The sequence below is a fragment of the Neodiprion lecontei genome, unplaced genomic scaffold, assembly GCF_021901455.1.
Source record: "Neodiprion lecontei isolate iyNeoLeco1 unplaced genomic scaffold, iyNeoLeco1.1 ptg000107l, whole genome shotgun sequence".
NCBI classification, from domain to species: Eukaryota; Metazoa; Arthropoda; class Insecta; order Hymenoptera; family Diprionidae; genus Neodiprion; species Neodiprion lecontei.
The window spans coordinates 55,171-75,000 of NW_025791868.1; the positions used below are offsets into that span (position 1 = coordinate 55,171).

Sequence of the window (19,830 nt, forward strand, 5' to 3'; positions counted from 1 at the left end):
ACGAGTGCAAGAAATCATACGTCGCATACATAGCCGAGAAAGTGAATCTGACGCAGCTCAAGGAACCGAGTCTTCATCGCATCAGGCAAATAGCGGAGAAGGAATACGGCGCTGTCATAGAACACATCGCGTCGTCAGCGAATCCTGCCTTTGCCGAGAATTACCTCAGTATTGTTCTCCTTGAAATTACCCGGCTGTTTCCATCATACCTCGCTGCTGAAATCAAGCAGGCCATCGAAACTGAGGACAAAGCCTTAGCCAACCTCTGAACAAACTATTTCGACACTACCATCATTAGGCATCGGGATAACTTCCTGTCCGCTATTTCGCAATGAAGACCAAGGGCACCGTACGACTCGAAATTAATCAAGAGGAAATATCAGACGTATGTGTTACCCTGAGAATTTTTTCATGTGAAGAGACTCGGATCAACACGGCTACACCCCGCCAAGCGAACGCAGATGCTGTAGATGAACCATTGTACGTGCCCGAAGAACCGCCTTATCCATTGATGGTACTGTCTATACTCGTGATTGCTATAATTATTATAAGTATAGTGGTGATGTGGGGCGCTGTAACTATAACAAATAAAAACATCCTGCTCCAACAACAAGCAAACAAATAGTAATAACCATGTACGTATTTGCGCCTGTGTTAACCGAATAAACCTGTGAGGATGAGATTTGATTTTTCTACGCAATCCACCATTGAGTTCTGTTTCCTCACCCACCCACCCTGATCCTCGTACATCTAAGTATGCCTATAGTCTTGCATTAAGAAAGAGAGAGAGAGTGACCAGGTCCATATTTTCCAAGCGCACGTAAACCTTAGGATAAACACTGACGGCTGGGTAAGGTCAGTGACACGAGCACCCGACACAGAGAGCAGGGATGGAGAAAGAACGAGAGCCAGGGTGGAGGACCTGTAACCCCAAACGTCCAAGCCGCAGAGTTCGCTTCGTGAACGGAGGTAGCGGGGCCAGATGGGTAGGTGGCCCCAGAATCGGCCGCACGGCCAGGGGCACCAGGGTAAGGGGATCGTCCCATGGTCAGGGTGCACAGGCCCAGAGGCCATCCCGTAGAGTCCGGAATCTGATTCGCGGTCAACGGTACCCGGGGTAAGGGGTCGTCACACGATATTCAGCACGTGGTGAGGGGGTTGCGGGCGAAGGGCTGACGAGCCGCGGAACTTCGAGGCGGAAAAACCGCTCCTTGGTAAGGGGTTGCCGGAAAGGGGTGGTCGTCCGGAGAAGCTTCTAGAATAAAATACCTCCTAGACGAGGGGCTGCGGGGGAAGGGGAAGGGGCCCCAAAATTTGCTCCTTGGCGAGGGACGGCGGGAGAAGGGGATGGCGTCCCAAAATTCGCTCCGTGGCGAGGGGCGGCGGGGGAAGGGGATGGCGTCCCAAAGTCACTCCTAGGCGAGGGGCTGGCGCCGGAGAGGGGTGCGAGGGGGGTTTGTTGTGACGCCCCAAAGTGCCCCTATACTACTGTACACGCACGAATACAGTATCTCAGATCACGTCGATTCAGAAATTTAAATTTGTATGTCGAGGTGGTGCACTTGTGATCTGTGAAAAAATACACCATTTACAATAATGCTGCGTCCGTTTCATAATGCATCAAATTTTCAGTGAATAATGCATCAATTCAATGTCTCCAACAAAATGTTGTGAAGCTACATTATGAAACTGCGACTACAGTCGCAATTAAAACAAAGAAACGAATAAATGCGTTGATCAAACAAATTCATGGAACACTTTTCAAATTGTCCTGAAAGTAACAACACCGAGTAGCGGAAAACGATCTGTTGGTAATACTTTTACACTAAATTGTCACTAATTTTGATAAGATAATTATCATTTTCAAATTGTCATCAAGTACGGTTAAGCATAGGGTACGACGTGTGGGTTGACAATGTGCAAATGGCCGCCGTCACAGAGATTATGTACAAGAGTCGGAAAGAAACGAACCGAGCACTCTTTAATATGATATGTAGCGGGCAACATTGCAAATATTATGCCCGCGTCCCTGTAAATTTCAGCATTCGTTGAAAAAATTTTCAGCGAGGAGGACGGATTAACATAAGAGGAGTATCGAAGGTGCATAATTCTGTTGTGCAATACTATGCGCGATCCCAAAAAATAACGGATTTCCGAATTTACGCATTGTACATATTTTGAATGAAACAAAATATTTCATTGCACCTGTAAAAACCAATCAAACATTTGTATTACCATATCTATAAGGAATTGTATAGAATTAAGTATCAAATCTCTGCATCGGTTTACAAACTCAATATTATCTTGCTAATTATTGTCATTGACGAACTGTCATTGAATTGAAATGGAAAGTGAAGCGTGGCGATCGCATTTACGAAAAAATGCTGTTTTTGTCGCCCACGAAATGGAAAAATCACAGGTCAAAGGTAGATGAATCATCATAACCTGACGATTATTCCTTCATGCTTCTACTTCTGTCATAACATCGGCCATACTTCCGCCGTACTTTAACGATACCTCAGCTCGTCGTGCTTCGTACATACTTATGTCGTCTGGATAAGAATAGTACGATTATCGTATCGAAGTAAAGAGCAATGCAAGGGTTTCGTTCTAAAAAAATGCGAGTCATTTCGTTCTTACGCATTACGTATCAATTTGTCGGACAATTAACGAAATTCCAGAATGCAACGGCATATTTTCATCGAAAATAATTTCGAACCGTGGTTTACTGTCCCCAGTTTGATCATTGCGTGAAAATAACGCTGGATCGTGGCAGTATTGCGCTCATTGTTACTACTAGAATCACAGAAAAGTCGGCCACCCATGTGCTTTGTTGCCGCGGAAATATTCGACGTACGAAAGTAAATACACGGTGTCAGAATTAACCAATTTTCGCGCATCGTTCTCCGGAATATAAATAAACTGACCTAGAATCTTGCGACGAACAAGCAATACACTGTCAAAATTTGGGTGGATTCTGTTCGTTTCTTCAAATCATTTTTGTGTAAAATAAGAGTGATAAGCCTTTGTCAATAATGCTGCACTTTGACGAAATCGGGATGATTCGATGATCATTTTCGAAAGAATTTCAATTTTTGCGCTACATCATCTCGACGTCGCCGCGTCGGCAAACGGTGATAGCGGGATCTTGATCGGCCGGATCGGCGACGCGCGAGCGTTCGCTAACCTCCGTGCTACAACGGTTGTCACTGGCAACCGATGATAGCAAAATGCTTATTAACCTCCCATTATGCTGCTTTCGTGTTAATTATCATTGATAATTTTAAATGCGGACGTTTTTGTCACGCTACTCTCAATGCAGATATTTTCAAACTACTAATCTTGCTGCTCGCCTAGCTGAAAACAGAAAAAGTCAGTCCAACGAAACTCATCGCGCAGAATCGTCAATGACATATCGTATACCGCTACCTGGACTCGGGTGAAGTTGGCGCTGGTCGATTTTGCCAGATATTTCAATTCCACCTGTTCCGCCAGTTCGTACCGAATTTTCGACAAAAAGTTCGAATTTTGAGATTTATTTCCGGGTGATTGGTTTGACGAATCCCGGAAAATTTTTGATATCCGCACTCAAGATTTTGCATATTTTCAGAAAAAAAAATTAAACCCTATTTTTGGTCCCGAAATCGAAAATTTTTTTTTCGCGCGCAAAAACGGTTGTTTCTGAAAAAATTTCGACTTCGCTATCGGGGAGATCGTGGCAAATCCTTTGATAATCATGCAAAAAATTTCTCAAATTATCACACGGCTAGATTTTGGAGGGGGGTGGCCACCTTATCGTGGTCACCCTGTATATATGTATATGTTATAATTTTTACTTTACTTCTAAAAAAAGAGAAATTTTCGAATGAAAAATTTTTTCTACATCAGTTCAATTTTGAACAATTATATATAATCATTAAAAAAATCCCATATATTTTTTAATTATCTGCTCACATCTCAATTAAAATAAAAATATCATTCAGTAGAAAAATGCCATATAATTTACTTTATGAATTGTAATTTCGAACAATTATACATTGGATTAGAACTTGTTATAAAATTCGAAGAAAACATACCGATAGATAAATGATTATTCATTCAATTTCATATTTTTTATTTTTGAAAATTAATTATTCTTCAATTTGAGAAAAATAATTCATTTAAATTAATCATTTTTTAATTTATTAAATTATTTAACTTACTTACCTCCATTTATATTCCATTATATTAATGTATATTATCAATGTATGATATTAATGTATAATATCAATGTATATATATATAGATATATATTATAATTTTCAATTTACTTTGAAAAAAAGAGAAATTTTTGAAAAAATTTTTTTTCACATTAGTTGAATTTTTAAAAATTACATATAATTATTCAAAAAATCCTATATAGTTCTTGTTTATCTGCTCACATAATAATTCAAATAAAAATATTATTCATCAGAAAAATGCCATTTTATTTACTTTATGAATTGTAATTTTGAACATTTATACAATGGATTAGAACTCATCATAGAATTCAGAGAAAACATACAGATAGATAAATGATTATTTCAGTAATTTCATATTTGCAATTTTTAAAAATTAATTATTCTTCAATTTAGGAAAAATAATTTATTTTAATTAAACAGTTTTTATTTTATTAAATTATTCAACTTAATAACCTCCATTCATATTCTATTATATTGATGTATAATATTGATGTGTGATATTAATGTATAATATTAACGTATATATATATTACAATTTTCAATTTTCTGTTAAGAAAAGAGAAATTTTAGAAGAATAATTTTTTTTACATCAGTTAAATTTTTCAAAATTATATACTTCTCGCAAAAATCAAGGGAACAACAAAATTTTCGCAATTTTTTGGTGATTTTCAACAGGCTGTATTTCAGTGAAAAATGGTCGTGCAAGAAATAAAAAAACAAAGCTTTTGAAGCTTGAAGACTCTAGTTTTTGAATTTTTCGGTTAAAAATTTTTCGAAGCACTATTAGCCATGCAATCTATGGATAAAGCACGAAGAAAAAATTTTCAAAATTTTTTACATTTTTTCTTTCGCTCTACGGGCATGAAAAAATTTTTCCGAGCTAAACCAATGCTCAGGTCGCATAGCCTGTTTATTTAGCTTCAAGATGCTTTTTTTTAAACCTCGATACGACCATTTGTTTTCGAGATATCGAATTTTGAATGCCAAAGGATCCTTTTTCTCTCAACTGCCGATATCTCTGGAACACTGGTCGCACAGCGAACCGAAGGGCAGTTTCTTTTTCTGCGGAAAATTTCCTACAAAAATCTGTCATGGTTGATGTCAAAAAAAATTTTTTTCTACCTGTAGCGTTAACGTGAAAACGAGCAAAAAAATGCCATTTTGCCTTTTTTTGGATAATTGACTGCATCTTCGTCAATATTGGGGGGAGAGCTTAGGTTAGAAGAAAATTTTACAGCCTAATGTACCCCAAAGGTCCCTCTAAATCGGTAAATCGATCGGTTCAGCGGTTTTCCTGGACCGATTGATTGAAATTTTGAAAAAATTAAGAGAACAAGGTTCCTCAAGAAACAAAAACCTTGTTCCCTTGATTTTTTCAAAATTTCAATTAATCGGTCCAGGAAAACCGCTGAACCGATCGATCTACCGATTTAGGGGGACCTTTGGGGTACATAAGGCTGTAAAATTTTCTTCTTACCTAAGCTTTCCCCCCAATATTGACGAAGATACAGTCGATTATCCAAAAATTCTTTAAGAAACAAAAACCTTGTTCCCTTAATTTTTTCAAAATTTCAATCAATCGGTCCAGGAAAACCGCTGAACCGATCGATTTACCGATTTAGGGGGATCTTTGGGGTACATTAGGCTGTAAAATTTTCTTCTAACCTAAGCTTTCCCCCCAATATTGACGAAGATGCAGTCAATTATTCAAAAAAAGGCAAAATGGCATTTTTTTTGCTCTTTTTTCACGTTAACGCTACAGGTAGAAAAAAATTTTTTTTGACATCAACCATGACAGATTCTTGTAGGAAATTTTCTGCAGAAAAAGAAACTGCCCTTCGGCTCGCTGTGCGACCGGTAGTTCCAGAGATATCGGCAGTTGAGTGAAAAAGGATCCTTTGACATTCAAAATTCGATATCTCGAAGACAAATGGTTGTATCGAGGTTTAAAAAAAAGCTTCTTGAAGCTGAATAAACAGGCTATGCGACCTATGCATTGGTTTAGCTCGGAAAAATTTTTCCATGCCCGTAAAGCGGAAAAAAAATATAAAAAATTTTGAAAATTTTTTCTTCGTGCTTTATCCAAGGATTGCATGGCTAATAGTGCTTCAAAAAATTTTTAACCGAAAAATTCAAAAACTAGAGTCTTCAAGCTTCAAAAGCTTTGTTTTTTTATTTCTTGCACGACCATTTTTCACTGAAATACAGCCTGTTGAAAATCACCAAAAAATTGCGAAAATTTTGTTGTTCCCTTAATTTTTGCGAGAAGTGCATATAATTATTAAATGAATGCCATATATTTTTCAATTATCTGCTCACATATTAATTAAAATAAAAATATTATTCATCAGAAAAATGCCATTCAATTTACTTTATGAATTGTAATTTCGAACATTTATACAATAGATTAGAACTTATCATGAAATCTAAAGCAAACATACAGATAGATAAATGATTATTCATTCAATTCTATCTTTTTTATTTTAAAAAATTGATTATTCTTCAATTTAAGAAAAATGATTTATTTAAATTAATCATTTTTATATTATTGAATTACTCAACCTAATTACCTCCATTTATATTCTGTTATATACATGTATAATATTAATGTATAATATCAATGTATAATATTAATGTATATATACATATATATATATATATATATATATTATAATTTTCAATTTACTCCCAAAAAAAGAGAAATTTTCAAACAAAAATATTTTTCTACATCAGTTAAATTTTTTAAAGTCATATATAATTATTAAAAAAATCCAATATATATTTTAATCATCTGCTCACATAGTAATTAAAATGAAAATATTATTCATTCGAAAAATGCCATTTAATTTATTTTATGAAGTGTAATTTGGAACATTTATACAATGGATTAGAACTTATTATGAAATTCAAGAAAACATACAGATAGATCAATGATTATTTATTTAATTTCATCTCTTTTATTTTTAAAAATTAATTATTCATCAATTTAAGAAAAATAATTTATTTAGATTAATTATTTTTATATTATTAAATTACTCAACCTTATTACCTCCATTTATATTCTGTTATATACGTGTATAATATTAATGTGTATATATATATATATATATATATATATATATATATATATATATATATTATAATTTTTAATTTACTTCTAAAAAAAGTGAAATTTTTAAATTAAAAATTTTTTCCACATCAGTCAAATTTTTAAAGTTATATATAATCATTAAAAAAATCCTACATATTTTTTAATTATCTGCTCACACATTAATTAAAATAAAAATATTATTCATTCGAAAAATGCCATTTAATTTACTTTATGAATTGTAATTTGGAACATTTATACATTGGATCAGAACTTATCTTGAAATTGAAGAAAACATACAGATATATAAATGATTATTTATTTAATTTATTATTTTTAATTTTCAAAAATTAATTATTCTTCAATTTAAAAAAAACAATTCATTTAAATGAATCATTTTTCATTCTATTAAATTATTCAACTCAATTACCTAAATTTATATTTTACTAGGGGCTTCGCCCCTGCGCGCTTCGCGCGCCTCACTATTTCCTTACGCATTGTCTAGTAGACAGGCGAATTCCTTCATGTTGATTTAATGACAGGTCCTGCACTTGCTGTCCACTTCAATTCCTTCTGTGCTTACTTTTCTTTTTTTCATCAATCTAAGCTTCCATTCGTTGGTTGAAAATTGGTGTTCCTTCTCTATTGATATCTGTCTATCTCCTTGACTTGCTGAATTATTTTTGCTACCGCTCTGCCCGTTATTCTCCAAAATCACCTTCTTTATATTATTTTTTTCTCTATATTTATGTTGCTGTTCACTCCGTAAAACACCTCTTTCTCTTGTGGTTAACATAGATCCTGGTCGTCCTCTTGCCTGGTTATAGGAATATTTGTTTATTATTATTCTCCGGCTTATTTGGTTCTTCGCACTTAAAATTTTATTTTCCTTTTTCCTTTGTGATACTTCCGACCATCCACCATCTTCATCGCCTTGTCTGCTGGTTGAAACTCCTCCTTTCTGTTCGTTGGTTGAAAAGCCAGTATGATATTTTTTGTTCGCTTCCCTATATTTTCACTGCTGTTCCCGTCGTCTAATTTTTCGCTCTTCTATGTACATCACATTGGTTGGTCGTCCTCTCGATTTATTTTCCGAATCAATCATCGCAATCGATTCTTCTAATTCTTCGACACCCTTCGTTGAATTATTTTTACTGCCGCTCTGCCGGTTATTCTCCAAAATCACCTTCTTTATAATATTTTTTTCTCTATATTTGCGTTGATGTTGATTCCGCAAAACACCTCTTTCTCTTGTGGTCAACATCGATCCTGGTTGTCCTCTTTCTTGGTTATACGAATATTTGATGGATATTATTCTATGGCTTATTTGGTTCTTCGCACTTACAATTTTATTTTCCTCTTTCTTTTGTGATACTTCCGACCATCCACCATCTTCATCGCCTTGTCTGCTGCTTGAAACTCCTCCTTTCTCCATTGTCATCGTAAATCCTGGCTGTCCTTTTGACTGTTTGGTGATATATTTAGATTTACTATTATTTGATTGTTACTTTTCATACTTATTACTCACTATCTGAATTTTATTTTGGTTCCGCAAGACATCAAAGTGTCCACTGTCTCCGTCGCCGGTGAAGAGTAGCGAGAATTGTGTTCCATTTTGTGATCCGATCCAGTGTGGATGAATTTGTTCTTCGCGATACACGATTAAACATATCTTAAAAATATCCGCAGCTGCATATATTGCATTTTTATTTATATGTGATTTGTAATCACCAGGTCACCTAATCACAGCACCGTTTGACTCATTACCTGTAATAAAACCCGCAAATGTAGACCAATTATCCACTATATTTGAAACGATACTCAGTCTCACCTCTGCGTGTCGATCTTGAGTGCCGTATACACAATACGCCAACGCGCGAAAAAGACAATTCCTGTCGGGAATCATCTTGATAATTTTCGTTTGCATGTTAATTTTTTGCGCGTTAGAAACAGATACCTATAAAGATATTTGTCAAAGACTGTCATAAACAGCCGATGACAGCTGTCAAAGGGTTTGCTAGATGCATTTTGTTCTGTTTTCGGGATCTCACCCCACCGCCAACTTCATGCGTATACTATTGTTATTATAATATTTTTTTACTATTGTTATTATAATCTTTTTCTACGTTCATTTGTTTGAAACTTTTTTATTAGATAGAGAGATTATAATAATGTATAATATATATAAAAAAGATAAGCTAATTAAGCTAATGGGTTCATATCTCATTGATAAAAATTTTAATTTTTTTCTTTTTATATAAAATGCTTGAAAAAGGGTTATTCTGGTAGAATAAATTATGTCATATTATAATCACTCTTATAGTTAATGTAAATTATTATAATTTTTAATGATAAATTTAATTTCTTTCAAAAAATATATGCAATTAGTTAGTTTAAATAAATATTTTTATTTAATAATCATTTTTGATATTTTAATTACTAATAATTCTTCATCATGAATTGGTGCTTGAATAGGTATGGAAGTAAATTCATTGTCATTTACTCCTTTATTAATAAATAGTAGTAATAAATTGTCTAAATTTTCTAATTCTTCAACGATATATCATATTATTCAAGTTGGGGCTTCTTCTTTTTTATTTCTAAGAATTTTAATAATAAAAATAAATTTAATTTTTATGAATATAAATTTTTTTATGATTTTATTACAAATTAGATTAATTTTAAAGTTAGGAGCTAGTCCATTTCATCGGTGATTGGTAAAGATTATTAATAATATTAGATGAGTTAATTGTTTTTTTATTTTAACTATTCAAAAAATTGCTCCTTCATTTATTCTAATTAATCATCATAATAGATTAATTATTTATATATCAATAATTTGATCTGGATTTATAGGTCCATTGTTAGGATTGAATCAAACATCATCAAAATTGATTATAGCTTATTTTTTCATCAATCATATATCTTGGATGTTTATGTCAATATTATTTGATTTTTGTATTTCATTAATTTATTTAATAATTTATTCTTCAAATAATCTAATAATTTGTATTTTTTTTAGTCATTTTAATATAAATTAGTTGAATCAAGTTTATAAGTTTAATAATATAACGTATTTTATGAAGTTTTTAGTTATAATAATATTTATGTCAATAGCTGGTATTCCACCTATAGTTGGTTTTATTCCAAAGTTTTTTGTTTTTTTTCAATAGTAAATAATAAATTTTTTATTGAATGTTTGATATTTATCATTTTTACATTAATTGTTTCATTTTATTATATAAATTTAATTTCACCTACTTTATTATATTTAAAATTAATATTACAATTGAATTTGAATAATTTTATATTCAATTTTCATTTTTTTATAATTATTTTATTTAATGTTTTTATTATATTAATAATTTATTTTATTTTATTATATTTTAGTAATTAATTCTAAAAAATTTCAATAATTTTTATAATTTTAAATTTGCAATTCAATGGTATATATTTAACTATAAAATTAAGATTTTAAGTTAAATAATCTAATTACCTTCAAAGTTTTAAATACATATTTGTTTTCAAATCTTATTTTATCAATAATAGAATTAAACTATTTCTGAAGATTTCAAAAATCCTTGTGCTTATTACACTAAATAATATATATATATATATATATATATATTATAATTTTCATTTATTTCTTATTAAAGTTTGATTTTGGTTTTTATATTAGTATTATTTTTTTTTTTTTGATGTATTTTTTTAATTGATTAAAAAATATTTTTTTGCAGCATTTAATTTTAATAATTAAAGAAATTTAGAATTATGAATAATATAAAAGTATAGACAATAAAATTGTGCCAGCAGTAGCGGTTAAACGTTTTATACAAATTAATATTCTTAATTAATAAATTGTAATAATTTATTTATGTTTAATTAAAAAGAATTTTATGGTGAAATCAAATTTTTTGATTATATATATACATATATTAGGGTGGGCCAAAAAAAAATGAGTATTTTTTTTTTTACTTTATACTCTGAAAATCAGTTGCTAGATACCTCTGAAGAATTCCCACCAAATATGAGCTCTTAATTTTGATAACAAGGTCCTCCGCTTTACAATTTTGCATTTTTTCCTGAGTATTAGAAACAAAAATTCATATCTCTATGACAACTGTTCGTTAAAAAATATCTCTCCTCATATTCTTATAGGAGATCGAACGCTCTACAAAAAAGGTCTCTTACAATTTTTTCGTAAACCTTACCGTTTAAAAGATATCAAAGCTTAAAGTTTGATTATTTTAAGAGAAATTTCTGTTTTGCTTATGAATTTTTTAACTCGCCTACAAAAAATTTTGATGAATTGCACAACTTATAGTTTTGTAGGAAATTAACTGCTCTACAAAAATGGTGTCTTATGATTTGTCGATTAAGTTAAGCGTTTAAAAGATATTCATCGTCAAACTTCAATGCATACTAATTTTAACAGTTTTTGATGAATAATTCGAAAAATTTCAATTTAATTTATAAGTTTCATGAAAATTTATTCCAATGTGAGTTCCTAAGAAAAGAGAAATGTTTTAAACTATTTTTCTTTTATTTTTTTAGTTCTACATAATATATAATTTTTAATTTTTAATATATATTTTTATACTATTTTTCTTTGATTTTTTTAGTTCTATATATTATAGAACTAAAAAAACAAAAGAAAAATAGTTTAAAACTACTATACTACTATACTATTTTTCTCTTTTCTTAGGAACTCACATTGGAATAAATTTTCATGAAACTTATAAATTAAATTGAAATTTTTCGAATTATTCATCAAAAACTGTTAAAATTAGTATGCATTGAAGTTTGACGATGAATATCTTTTAAACGCTTAACTTAATCGACAAATCATAGGACACCAATTTTGTAGAGCAGTTAATTTCCTACAAAACTATGAGTTGTGCAATTCATCAAAATTTTTTTGTAAGCGAGTTAAAAAATTCATAAGCAAAACAGAAATTTCTCTTAAAATAATCAAACTTTAAGCTTCGATATCTTTTAAACGGTAAGGTTTACGAAAAAATTGTAAGAAACCTTTTTTATAGAGCGTTCGATTTCCTACAAGAATATGAAGAGAGATATTTTTTAACGAACAGTTGTCAAAGAGATATGAATTTTTGTTTCTAATACTCAGGAAAAAATGCAAAATTGTAAAGCGGAGGACCTTGTTATCAAAATTAAGAGCTCATATTTGGTGAGAATTCCTTAGAGGTATCTAGCAACCGATTTTCAGAGTATGAAGTAAAAAAAAAATACTCATTTTTTTTGGCCCACCCTAATATATATATATATATATATTATTTTATGAAATCTAAAATTTAAACTAGGATTAGATACCCTATTACTTTAGATGTTCATATCATATTTTAATAATTAATAGTTATGTTCTTTAAAATTAAAAAAATTGGCTGTATTCAAAACTAATCATGGGAATTTCTTTATTAAACGATAATCCGCGATAAATCTTACTTTAATCAATTGAGTTTATTTATTTTCGTTAACAGAATATTTTTTTAAAATTATCAATTTTCATCAAATTTTATAGAAATTTTATCTCAGATCAAGATGTAGCTTTTATTAAAGCTTAAATGAATTACAATAAAAATTTTATTTTTGGATATTAAATTGAAATATTTATTTAAAATTGGACTTAATAGTAAAATTCAAAATAATTTTCATTTGAATTAGGAATTAAATATGTACAAATCGCCCGTCACTCTCATTATGAAATGGGATAAGTTGTAACAAAGTAAATATACTGGAAAGTGTATTTAGAATTCAAATTACTTGGAAGGATTTTTTTATTTACAATAAATTGAATAGTTGTTCAATTCAACTTAATTTGAAATTAATAAATTATATTTTTTATATTTAAAATTTTTTTTTATTAATAAAAAAATTTTTATTTAATTCATAATTTTAGTATTGTTGAAAGAAAAAATAATCTAAATTATAGTTTCATTGTATATTGAGAGAAATTTAAAATATTTTGAAAAATAAAATTTTTTAAAAAGTATATTTTATTTATTGTACCTTGTGTATCAGGGTTAATTAAAAAAATTATATGAATTAATGTTTTTCTCGAATCGAAAAGATCTATTTAATTTCAAATTATTTTTAATGTTTAATAATTATTTTTAATTTTCAAATAGAAATGAAATTTTTTTTGTTTCTTAAGTTATCTAGTTGTTTGATAAATAAATTTAATTTATATATCATTAATAATCATTTTAATAAGTAAAAATAATCATTTTTGATATAAAAGTTTTAAGGGATTAGCTTTAATTCCTAATTTTATAATTGATTTTAAATTATATAATTATATTTTAGGCTTAGAATTAGTTTTAATTTGAAAATTGTAATAATTTTATAAAATTATATATATATATAAATATATATATATAAAAATTAAATTGAAAATAAAATTTATAGATAATAGATATATATATATATATATATATATATATATATATATATATATATATATATATATATTGTTACAAAGGGTGAAATCACCCGTTTTGCCCCCTCTTTAATGATCTAGTAGTCAGCATAGATAACAGACGTTTATAAACCTCTTATGTCTTTAAATAAGAATAAGGTTGCTGCGCCAACCGATATTATTGTAAAAACAGTCTTGTTTCAGACTTTAAACAAGAAACACGTATATTGCATTAAAAGCATTTATCACGATATTTTTGTTCACGCCTTTGATTTGATAATAAGTAAACTCGCGGATCCATATTTTATTAACGTAACGCCTAAAACGTTACATTGGTGTCAGAAGCGGGATCTTGAGTTCTTATTAATTGAGTCAATTTAGTGCACGAACGTTAATTATGAGTAGCAGTCGTTTGACGCGCTCACGTCGAAGAGAAAGTAGCGGAGAAGAACCTTTCGTTATGGAGAATCCGCGGGTCCCTGAAACGATTCCATCACCTTCAGTGGACCCTCTTTCAATTCCTTCGACAATCTCTCAAATTGATCTGTTAAAGATCTTAACACAACAACAAGAAGCGGCAAGACAACAACAAGAAGCTGCTACTCAACATCAACAACAACTAATCCAGCTGCTTCAAGAACAACAAGAATATCGGAGGCGAGAAGCGGAGGCTCGAGAGCGTTCAGAAGCTAATCTTCAGGACCTTCTTCGGACGACTGGAGAGGCTCGAGAGCGTTCAGAAAATAATCTTCAGGACCTTCTTCGGACGACTGTGGCAGCTCTTCAGTCTGTTCATCAAATGAGTGGCGCTGGAGAACCGGCTGTCACCCCACGAGGTTCCAGAGTTGTTACTCCGCTTCCCTCTCCTGTTCCCTCTCCTGTTCCAGTTCCTACTGTTCAGGAGGTCCAACATCCAGGTCGAACCCAGGATGTTCCTGAATCAAGGTCTGTGCCTTTTATTAGGAGAGTAGATGAATCTCCAATTAGTAGAATGAGAGTAAATAATGAGGCTGGTTTTTCCGAGTTTTTGACTCAAGTTCGACCTCAATGTTCTCATTTTAATCAATTAAATAATTCGAGATTTCCTGAGGTTGTTTCTCAGATTAATGAGAAACCTCTTTATCCTTTAAAACCGCCAATTTTTGACGGAAAAGTTCCATGGGCAGATTATGAACGCCAGTTTAATACAATTGCTAAACATAATCAGTGGGACTCCGCCATGAGGGCCCACAGTCTTGCCTCCTGTCTTCGAACGCCGGCTTTGAATGTTTTAACGGCGTTGTCTGAGGAAGAAATCTCTGATTATGAAAAACTTAGTTCTGCATTAAAGTTGAGGTATGGAAATGACCACTTAACGAAACTGTACACGGCACAGTTACAGACAAGAAGACAAGGACGAGACGAAGACCTCGCGTCTCTTAGTCAGGACATTGAACGGCTTTCTCGTATAGCTTTGCCGGATCACGAACCGTCTCGAAATTTATTAGCAACGCAAGCTTTTTTGAATGCGATTAATGATCCAGAGATTAAAATGGCCGTTGGAACGTCAGGCCTCACTTCTCTGCGGGAGGCAACAGCCAAAGCCCTCGAGGTGGAGGCAATGAGAAAGCAATATTTTGGGCTAAACAAGCTTCGTCGGATTGAGGTGTCTGAAAACGCCTCAAGAAGGCGAAGTTTTGAACACTCGGAGGAGTCAAAACCTCAAAATTATAAAAATAGAAATAACAGTAACAATTTTAAATCAAGAAATCGAGGTTCTTTTCAAAACCAACAAAACCAGCGTATAAATAAAAATGTGGTCGTGACAAGTCAAACTAGCTTGACTTGTATATTTTGTAAAAAAACAGGTCACGACGCCAATCATTGTTTTCTAATTAAGAAAATTAGTGGAAAACCGATGCAAGGTTCGAATCCAAATTCTTATAATTGGCGTAAGAAAAACATAGAAATAGGGGAAGCAAATCCTCCATTGAGTTCTTCAACAGGAACTCACCCAAAAAACTAATTTCAGATGATTTGTCGGGGCGAAAATCATCGCAGATTGTTAGTAGTGAAAGCCCTCTTAGAGAACAGTTTTTAATTAGAAGTCTACGACAGTCTGGTCTTTACGCGCGCGGTACTGTAAATGGCGTCGATTGTCTGTGGGTAATAGACACGGGCGCGGAAGTAACCGTAGTTCGATCGGATCTCTTTAAATCCGATGACCAGATTGTTCCCTCTTTTTCTCTGCGAACAGCCACTGGAGAGACGACCCCGGTTTTGAGACAGGCTACTGTCCAAATTAACCTTTTTGTGTGTATCGACTCTCCACATAAGGTTTTTATAGCAGATATAGAGGATGAAGGTATTTTGGGAATAGACTTTCTTACAGCTCATAACTGTGTTATCTCGACTAAGAGAAATTCACTAGCTTCAAACAATCGTGAAATAACTCTTTGTACGAATAGGAATGGAATTTATTGGACCCCTCCTAGAATTCGAGAAATAGAACTTTCGGAGGATGATTTGCAACAACATTTTCCTTTACACTTACAGAGCCTTGTTCAGAAATCTTCGATTTCGTTAAATTCAGCTCAGGTAGAATCGTTTAAATCTCTTTTACTAGAATTTATAGATTCTTTCGCCAAAGATAGTGGTGATAAGGGCCGATGTACTTCTGTCAAGCACAAGATCGACGTCGGAGAGAGTTCACCAATTAAACAAGCTCCTCGAAGACTCGCTCTCAACGCCCGAGAAGAGGTGAAGAAGCTTGTGGAAGACATGCTAAAGAACGATGTGATTGAACCATCGTCTAGTCCCTGGGCTTCACCAATCGTCCTTGTTAACAAAAAGGACGGATCCAAACGATTTTGTATCGATTACAGGAAGCTGAACGATATAACGAAGAAAGATTCTTACCCTCTACCCAGAATCGACGAGACACTCGACCTGATAGCTGGTGCAACTTGGTTCAGCACCATAGATCTTCAGAGCGGATACTGGCAGGTCGAAATGGATCCTCTAGATAAAGAAAAAAACAGCTTTTGTTACGGGTTTAGGAGGATTATGGCAGTTCAAGGTTATGCCGTTTGGTTTGAGTAATGCCCCGGCTACCTTTGAACGAATGATGGAAGCTGTTCTCCATGGGCTTACGGGCAAAATATGCCTCGTTTATTTAGACGATATAATCGTTTTTGGCAAGAACTTTGAAGAAGAAGTTCAAAATCTCAGACAAGTTTTCGCTAGGCTGAAGCAAGCAGGTCTGAAAATGAGCCCGAAAAAATGTCATCTGTTCCAGAAAGAAGTAGGCTTCCTCGGACATATCGTTTCAGCACAAGGTGTGAAAACCGACCCATCCAAAATAGAGAAGGTTTCTTCTTGGCCGACACCTAAGAATAAAGAACAAGTTCAAAGCTTTTTAGGCCTTTGTACGTATTACAGAAGATTTGTGAAAGGTTTCGCTAGTATAGCTAAACCTCTCCATCATTTGACCGGAATCAAGATTCCTTTTGACTGGACCCCGGAATGCGAAGAGGCTTTCAAGAAATTAAAAGAAAATCTTATTTCTTCGCCGATTTTAGCTTATCCAGAGGTCGAAATTCCTTTTATTTTAGATACGGATGCATCTCTTTCAGGAATAGGCGGGGTTCTGTCACAAATTCAGGGAGGTCAAGAGAGAGTGATAAGCTATTTCAGCAGAGTTTTGAGTAAAACCGAGAGGAATTATTGTGTCACTCGTAGAGAGCTTTTAGCTGTTGTTAAGACCGTAGTACATTTTCACCATTATTTGTACGGCAGGAGATTTTTGATACGTACAGATCATGCTTCTCTCAGGTGGCTACTTTCGTTTAAATCTCCCGAAGGTCAGGTAGCTAGATGGTTAGAAAGGCTCGGTCAGTACGATTTTGATATTCGTCATCGAGCAGGAATTCATCATGGAAACGCCGATGCTCTCTCTCGAAGACCCTGCGAGGAAATGCCAGAGTGTAAACAGTGTGCACGATTAGAGAAAAATCGTGACCCCTCTCTCATAATACGGAAGATTTCTTTCGAAAATAACCAGGAGGAATGGAGAAAATCGCAACAAGAGGACGACACTTTGAATCAAGTGAAGTCTTGGAAAGAAGCAGAAACTCGCCCGGACTGGCAGGATATATCTTTAGCCGAGCCAGATTTGAAAATTTATTGGGCTCAATGGGACTCTATCCTTTTAATTGATGAAATTTTATACCGAAAATGGGAATCTGCAGACTTGAAAGAAATCAGGTGGCAACTTTTGGTTCCCAGGTCACGAGTTCCAGAGATTTTTGCTCTTTATCATGATTCTCCTGCAGGCGGACATTTCGCTTCAAATAAAACTCTGGGTAGAATTCGCAACTTCTACTTTTGGCCTCGTTGCCGGATGGACGTTGAAGATTGGTGTCGAAGATGTCGAATCTGCACGGCAAAGAAAGGACCTCGAGCGAAGGGACAAAGCTCTTTTCAGATTTATAACGTGGGAGCTCCATTTGAAAGGATAGCAATGGATATTCTTGGACCTCTCCCGATAACCCATTCTGGAAATAAATATGCTTTGGTTATTGCTGATTATTTTACTAAGTGGCCAGAAGTGGTTCCTCTCGCTGATCAAGAAGCCTCTACTGTAGCGCAGGCATTCGTTAAAGAATTTATTTGTAGACACGGAGTTCCTCTAGAACTTCATACTGATCAAGGCCGAAATTTTGAGTCGACCTTAATGAAAGAGGTTACTCAGATTTTAGGGGTTAGAAAAACTCGTACAACTCCTTTGCATCCGCAATCTGACGGCATGATAGAGCGTCTGAATCGGACTTTACTACAATATTTGTCGTCCTTCGTAGAGCAGAATCAGAGAGACTGGGACTCCTGGATCCCTTTCTTCCTCTTATCTTACAGATCTGCGATTCACGAGACGACGAAACAGACGCCAGCCCTCATGCTTACTGGAAGAAATCTTCGACTTCCGTCAGATTTAGAGAAAGGCCCTGTTCCTGTGCAAAGACAGCATCAAACAGATTATGCCTTTTCATTACAACAACGTTTAGAAGAAATTCATCACTTTGCTAGGAATAGAATTTCTATGGCTTCAGATAAATTAAAAACTCGTTATGATATTCGAGCCAGAGATTTAAAATTTAATCCTGGAGATTCTGTTTGGCTCTTTCAACCTCGAAGACAGAAAGGACGATGTCCAAAGCTACAAAGAAATTGGGAAGGCCCTTACTTAGTGGTTAACCGGATAAATGATGTTGTTTATAGAATCCGAAGATCTCCTCATTCGCGTCAGAAAGTGGTTCACTTGGATCGTCTTGCTCCATTTGAAGAAGATCAACCTGGAACAATCTCTCCAAAACCAGGAACATCCTTCGAGGTTAGATCTTCAAACGAACACCCTTGACGACTGTGATCGATTTGGCCTTCTTTACAGTCGGTCATCGATTGGGAGAAGAATTTACCTTTCGGAATTCATTTGAGTAAAACTCGACCGCTTACGATTATTATTGAAGGAAATATCGGATGCGGAAAAACAACTTTCACCAAGAGGTTTTTAGCAGATCGCCAGGTCTGTACACTTTTAGAACCTCTTGAAGAATATCGAAATGTAGCTGGAATTAATCTTTTAGATTTGATGTATCAGAACCCAGATCGTTATTGCTATTATTTTCAGCATTTCGCTCAAATGGTTATGTTAGATAGACATCTGCAGACGACTTCATTGCCTGTAAAGGTGATGGAAAGATCGATATTCAGTAGCAATTGTTTTGTAGAAGCTCGTCGAAGGTTAGGTAATTTTCGCGACTTCGAATCTCATTTATTGAGGAAAAATTTTGATCTTCTCATTCGCTCGTCTGAGCTCAGAGTAGATTTGATTGTTTATTTGCGAGTTTCCCCAGAAACTTCTTTTGCTCGAGTTAGTTCCCGTTCTCGTGAGGAAGAATCGAGTATTTCTTTAGAGCTACTCAGAACTATCCATGAGGTTCATGAAGATTGGTTAGTAAAACAAACCTTTTCTTCTTTATCCGCTCCTGTTTTGGTTATCAATGCAGAATCCACAGCCGACCAAGTTTATTCTAATTTTTGTCTTG

General features: G+C 33.4%; 1 long non-coding RNA gene across 5 annotated transcripts in view; it reads left to right on the plus strand.

Moving 5' to 3' along the window:
* The window catches only part of LOC124296039, a 32,867-nt gene that overhangs the window by 8,887 nt on the left and 4,150 nt on the right, over positions 1-19,830 (plus strand). The window contains exons 1-2 of one of the 5 annotated variants that reach the window (XR_006905874.1): positions 380-391; positions 7,916-7,924. This is a non-coding gene — a long non-coding RNA (uncharacterized LOC124296039). Of the gene's footprint in view, positions 1-379; positions 392-1,525; positions 1,572-7,915; positions 7,925-14,308; positions 14,538-19,830 lie in introns of those variants that run through there. The other 4 variants (XR_006905872.1, XR_006905873.1, XR_006905870.1 and 1 more) reach the window with 4 other exon arrangements.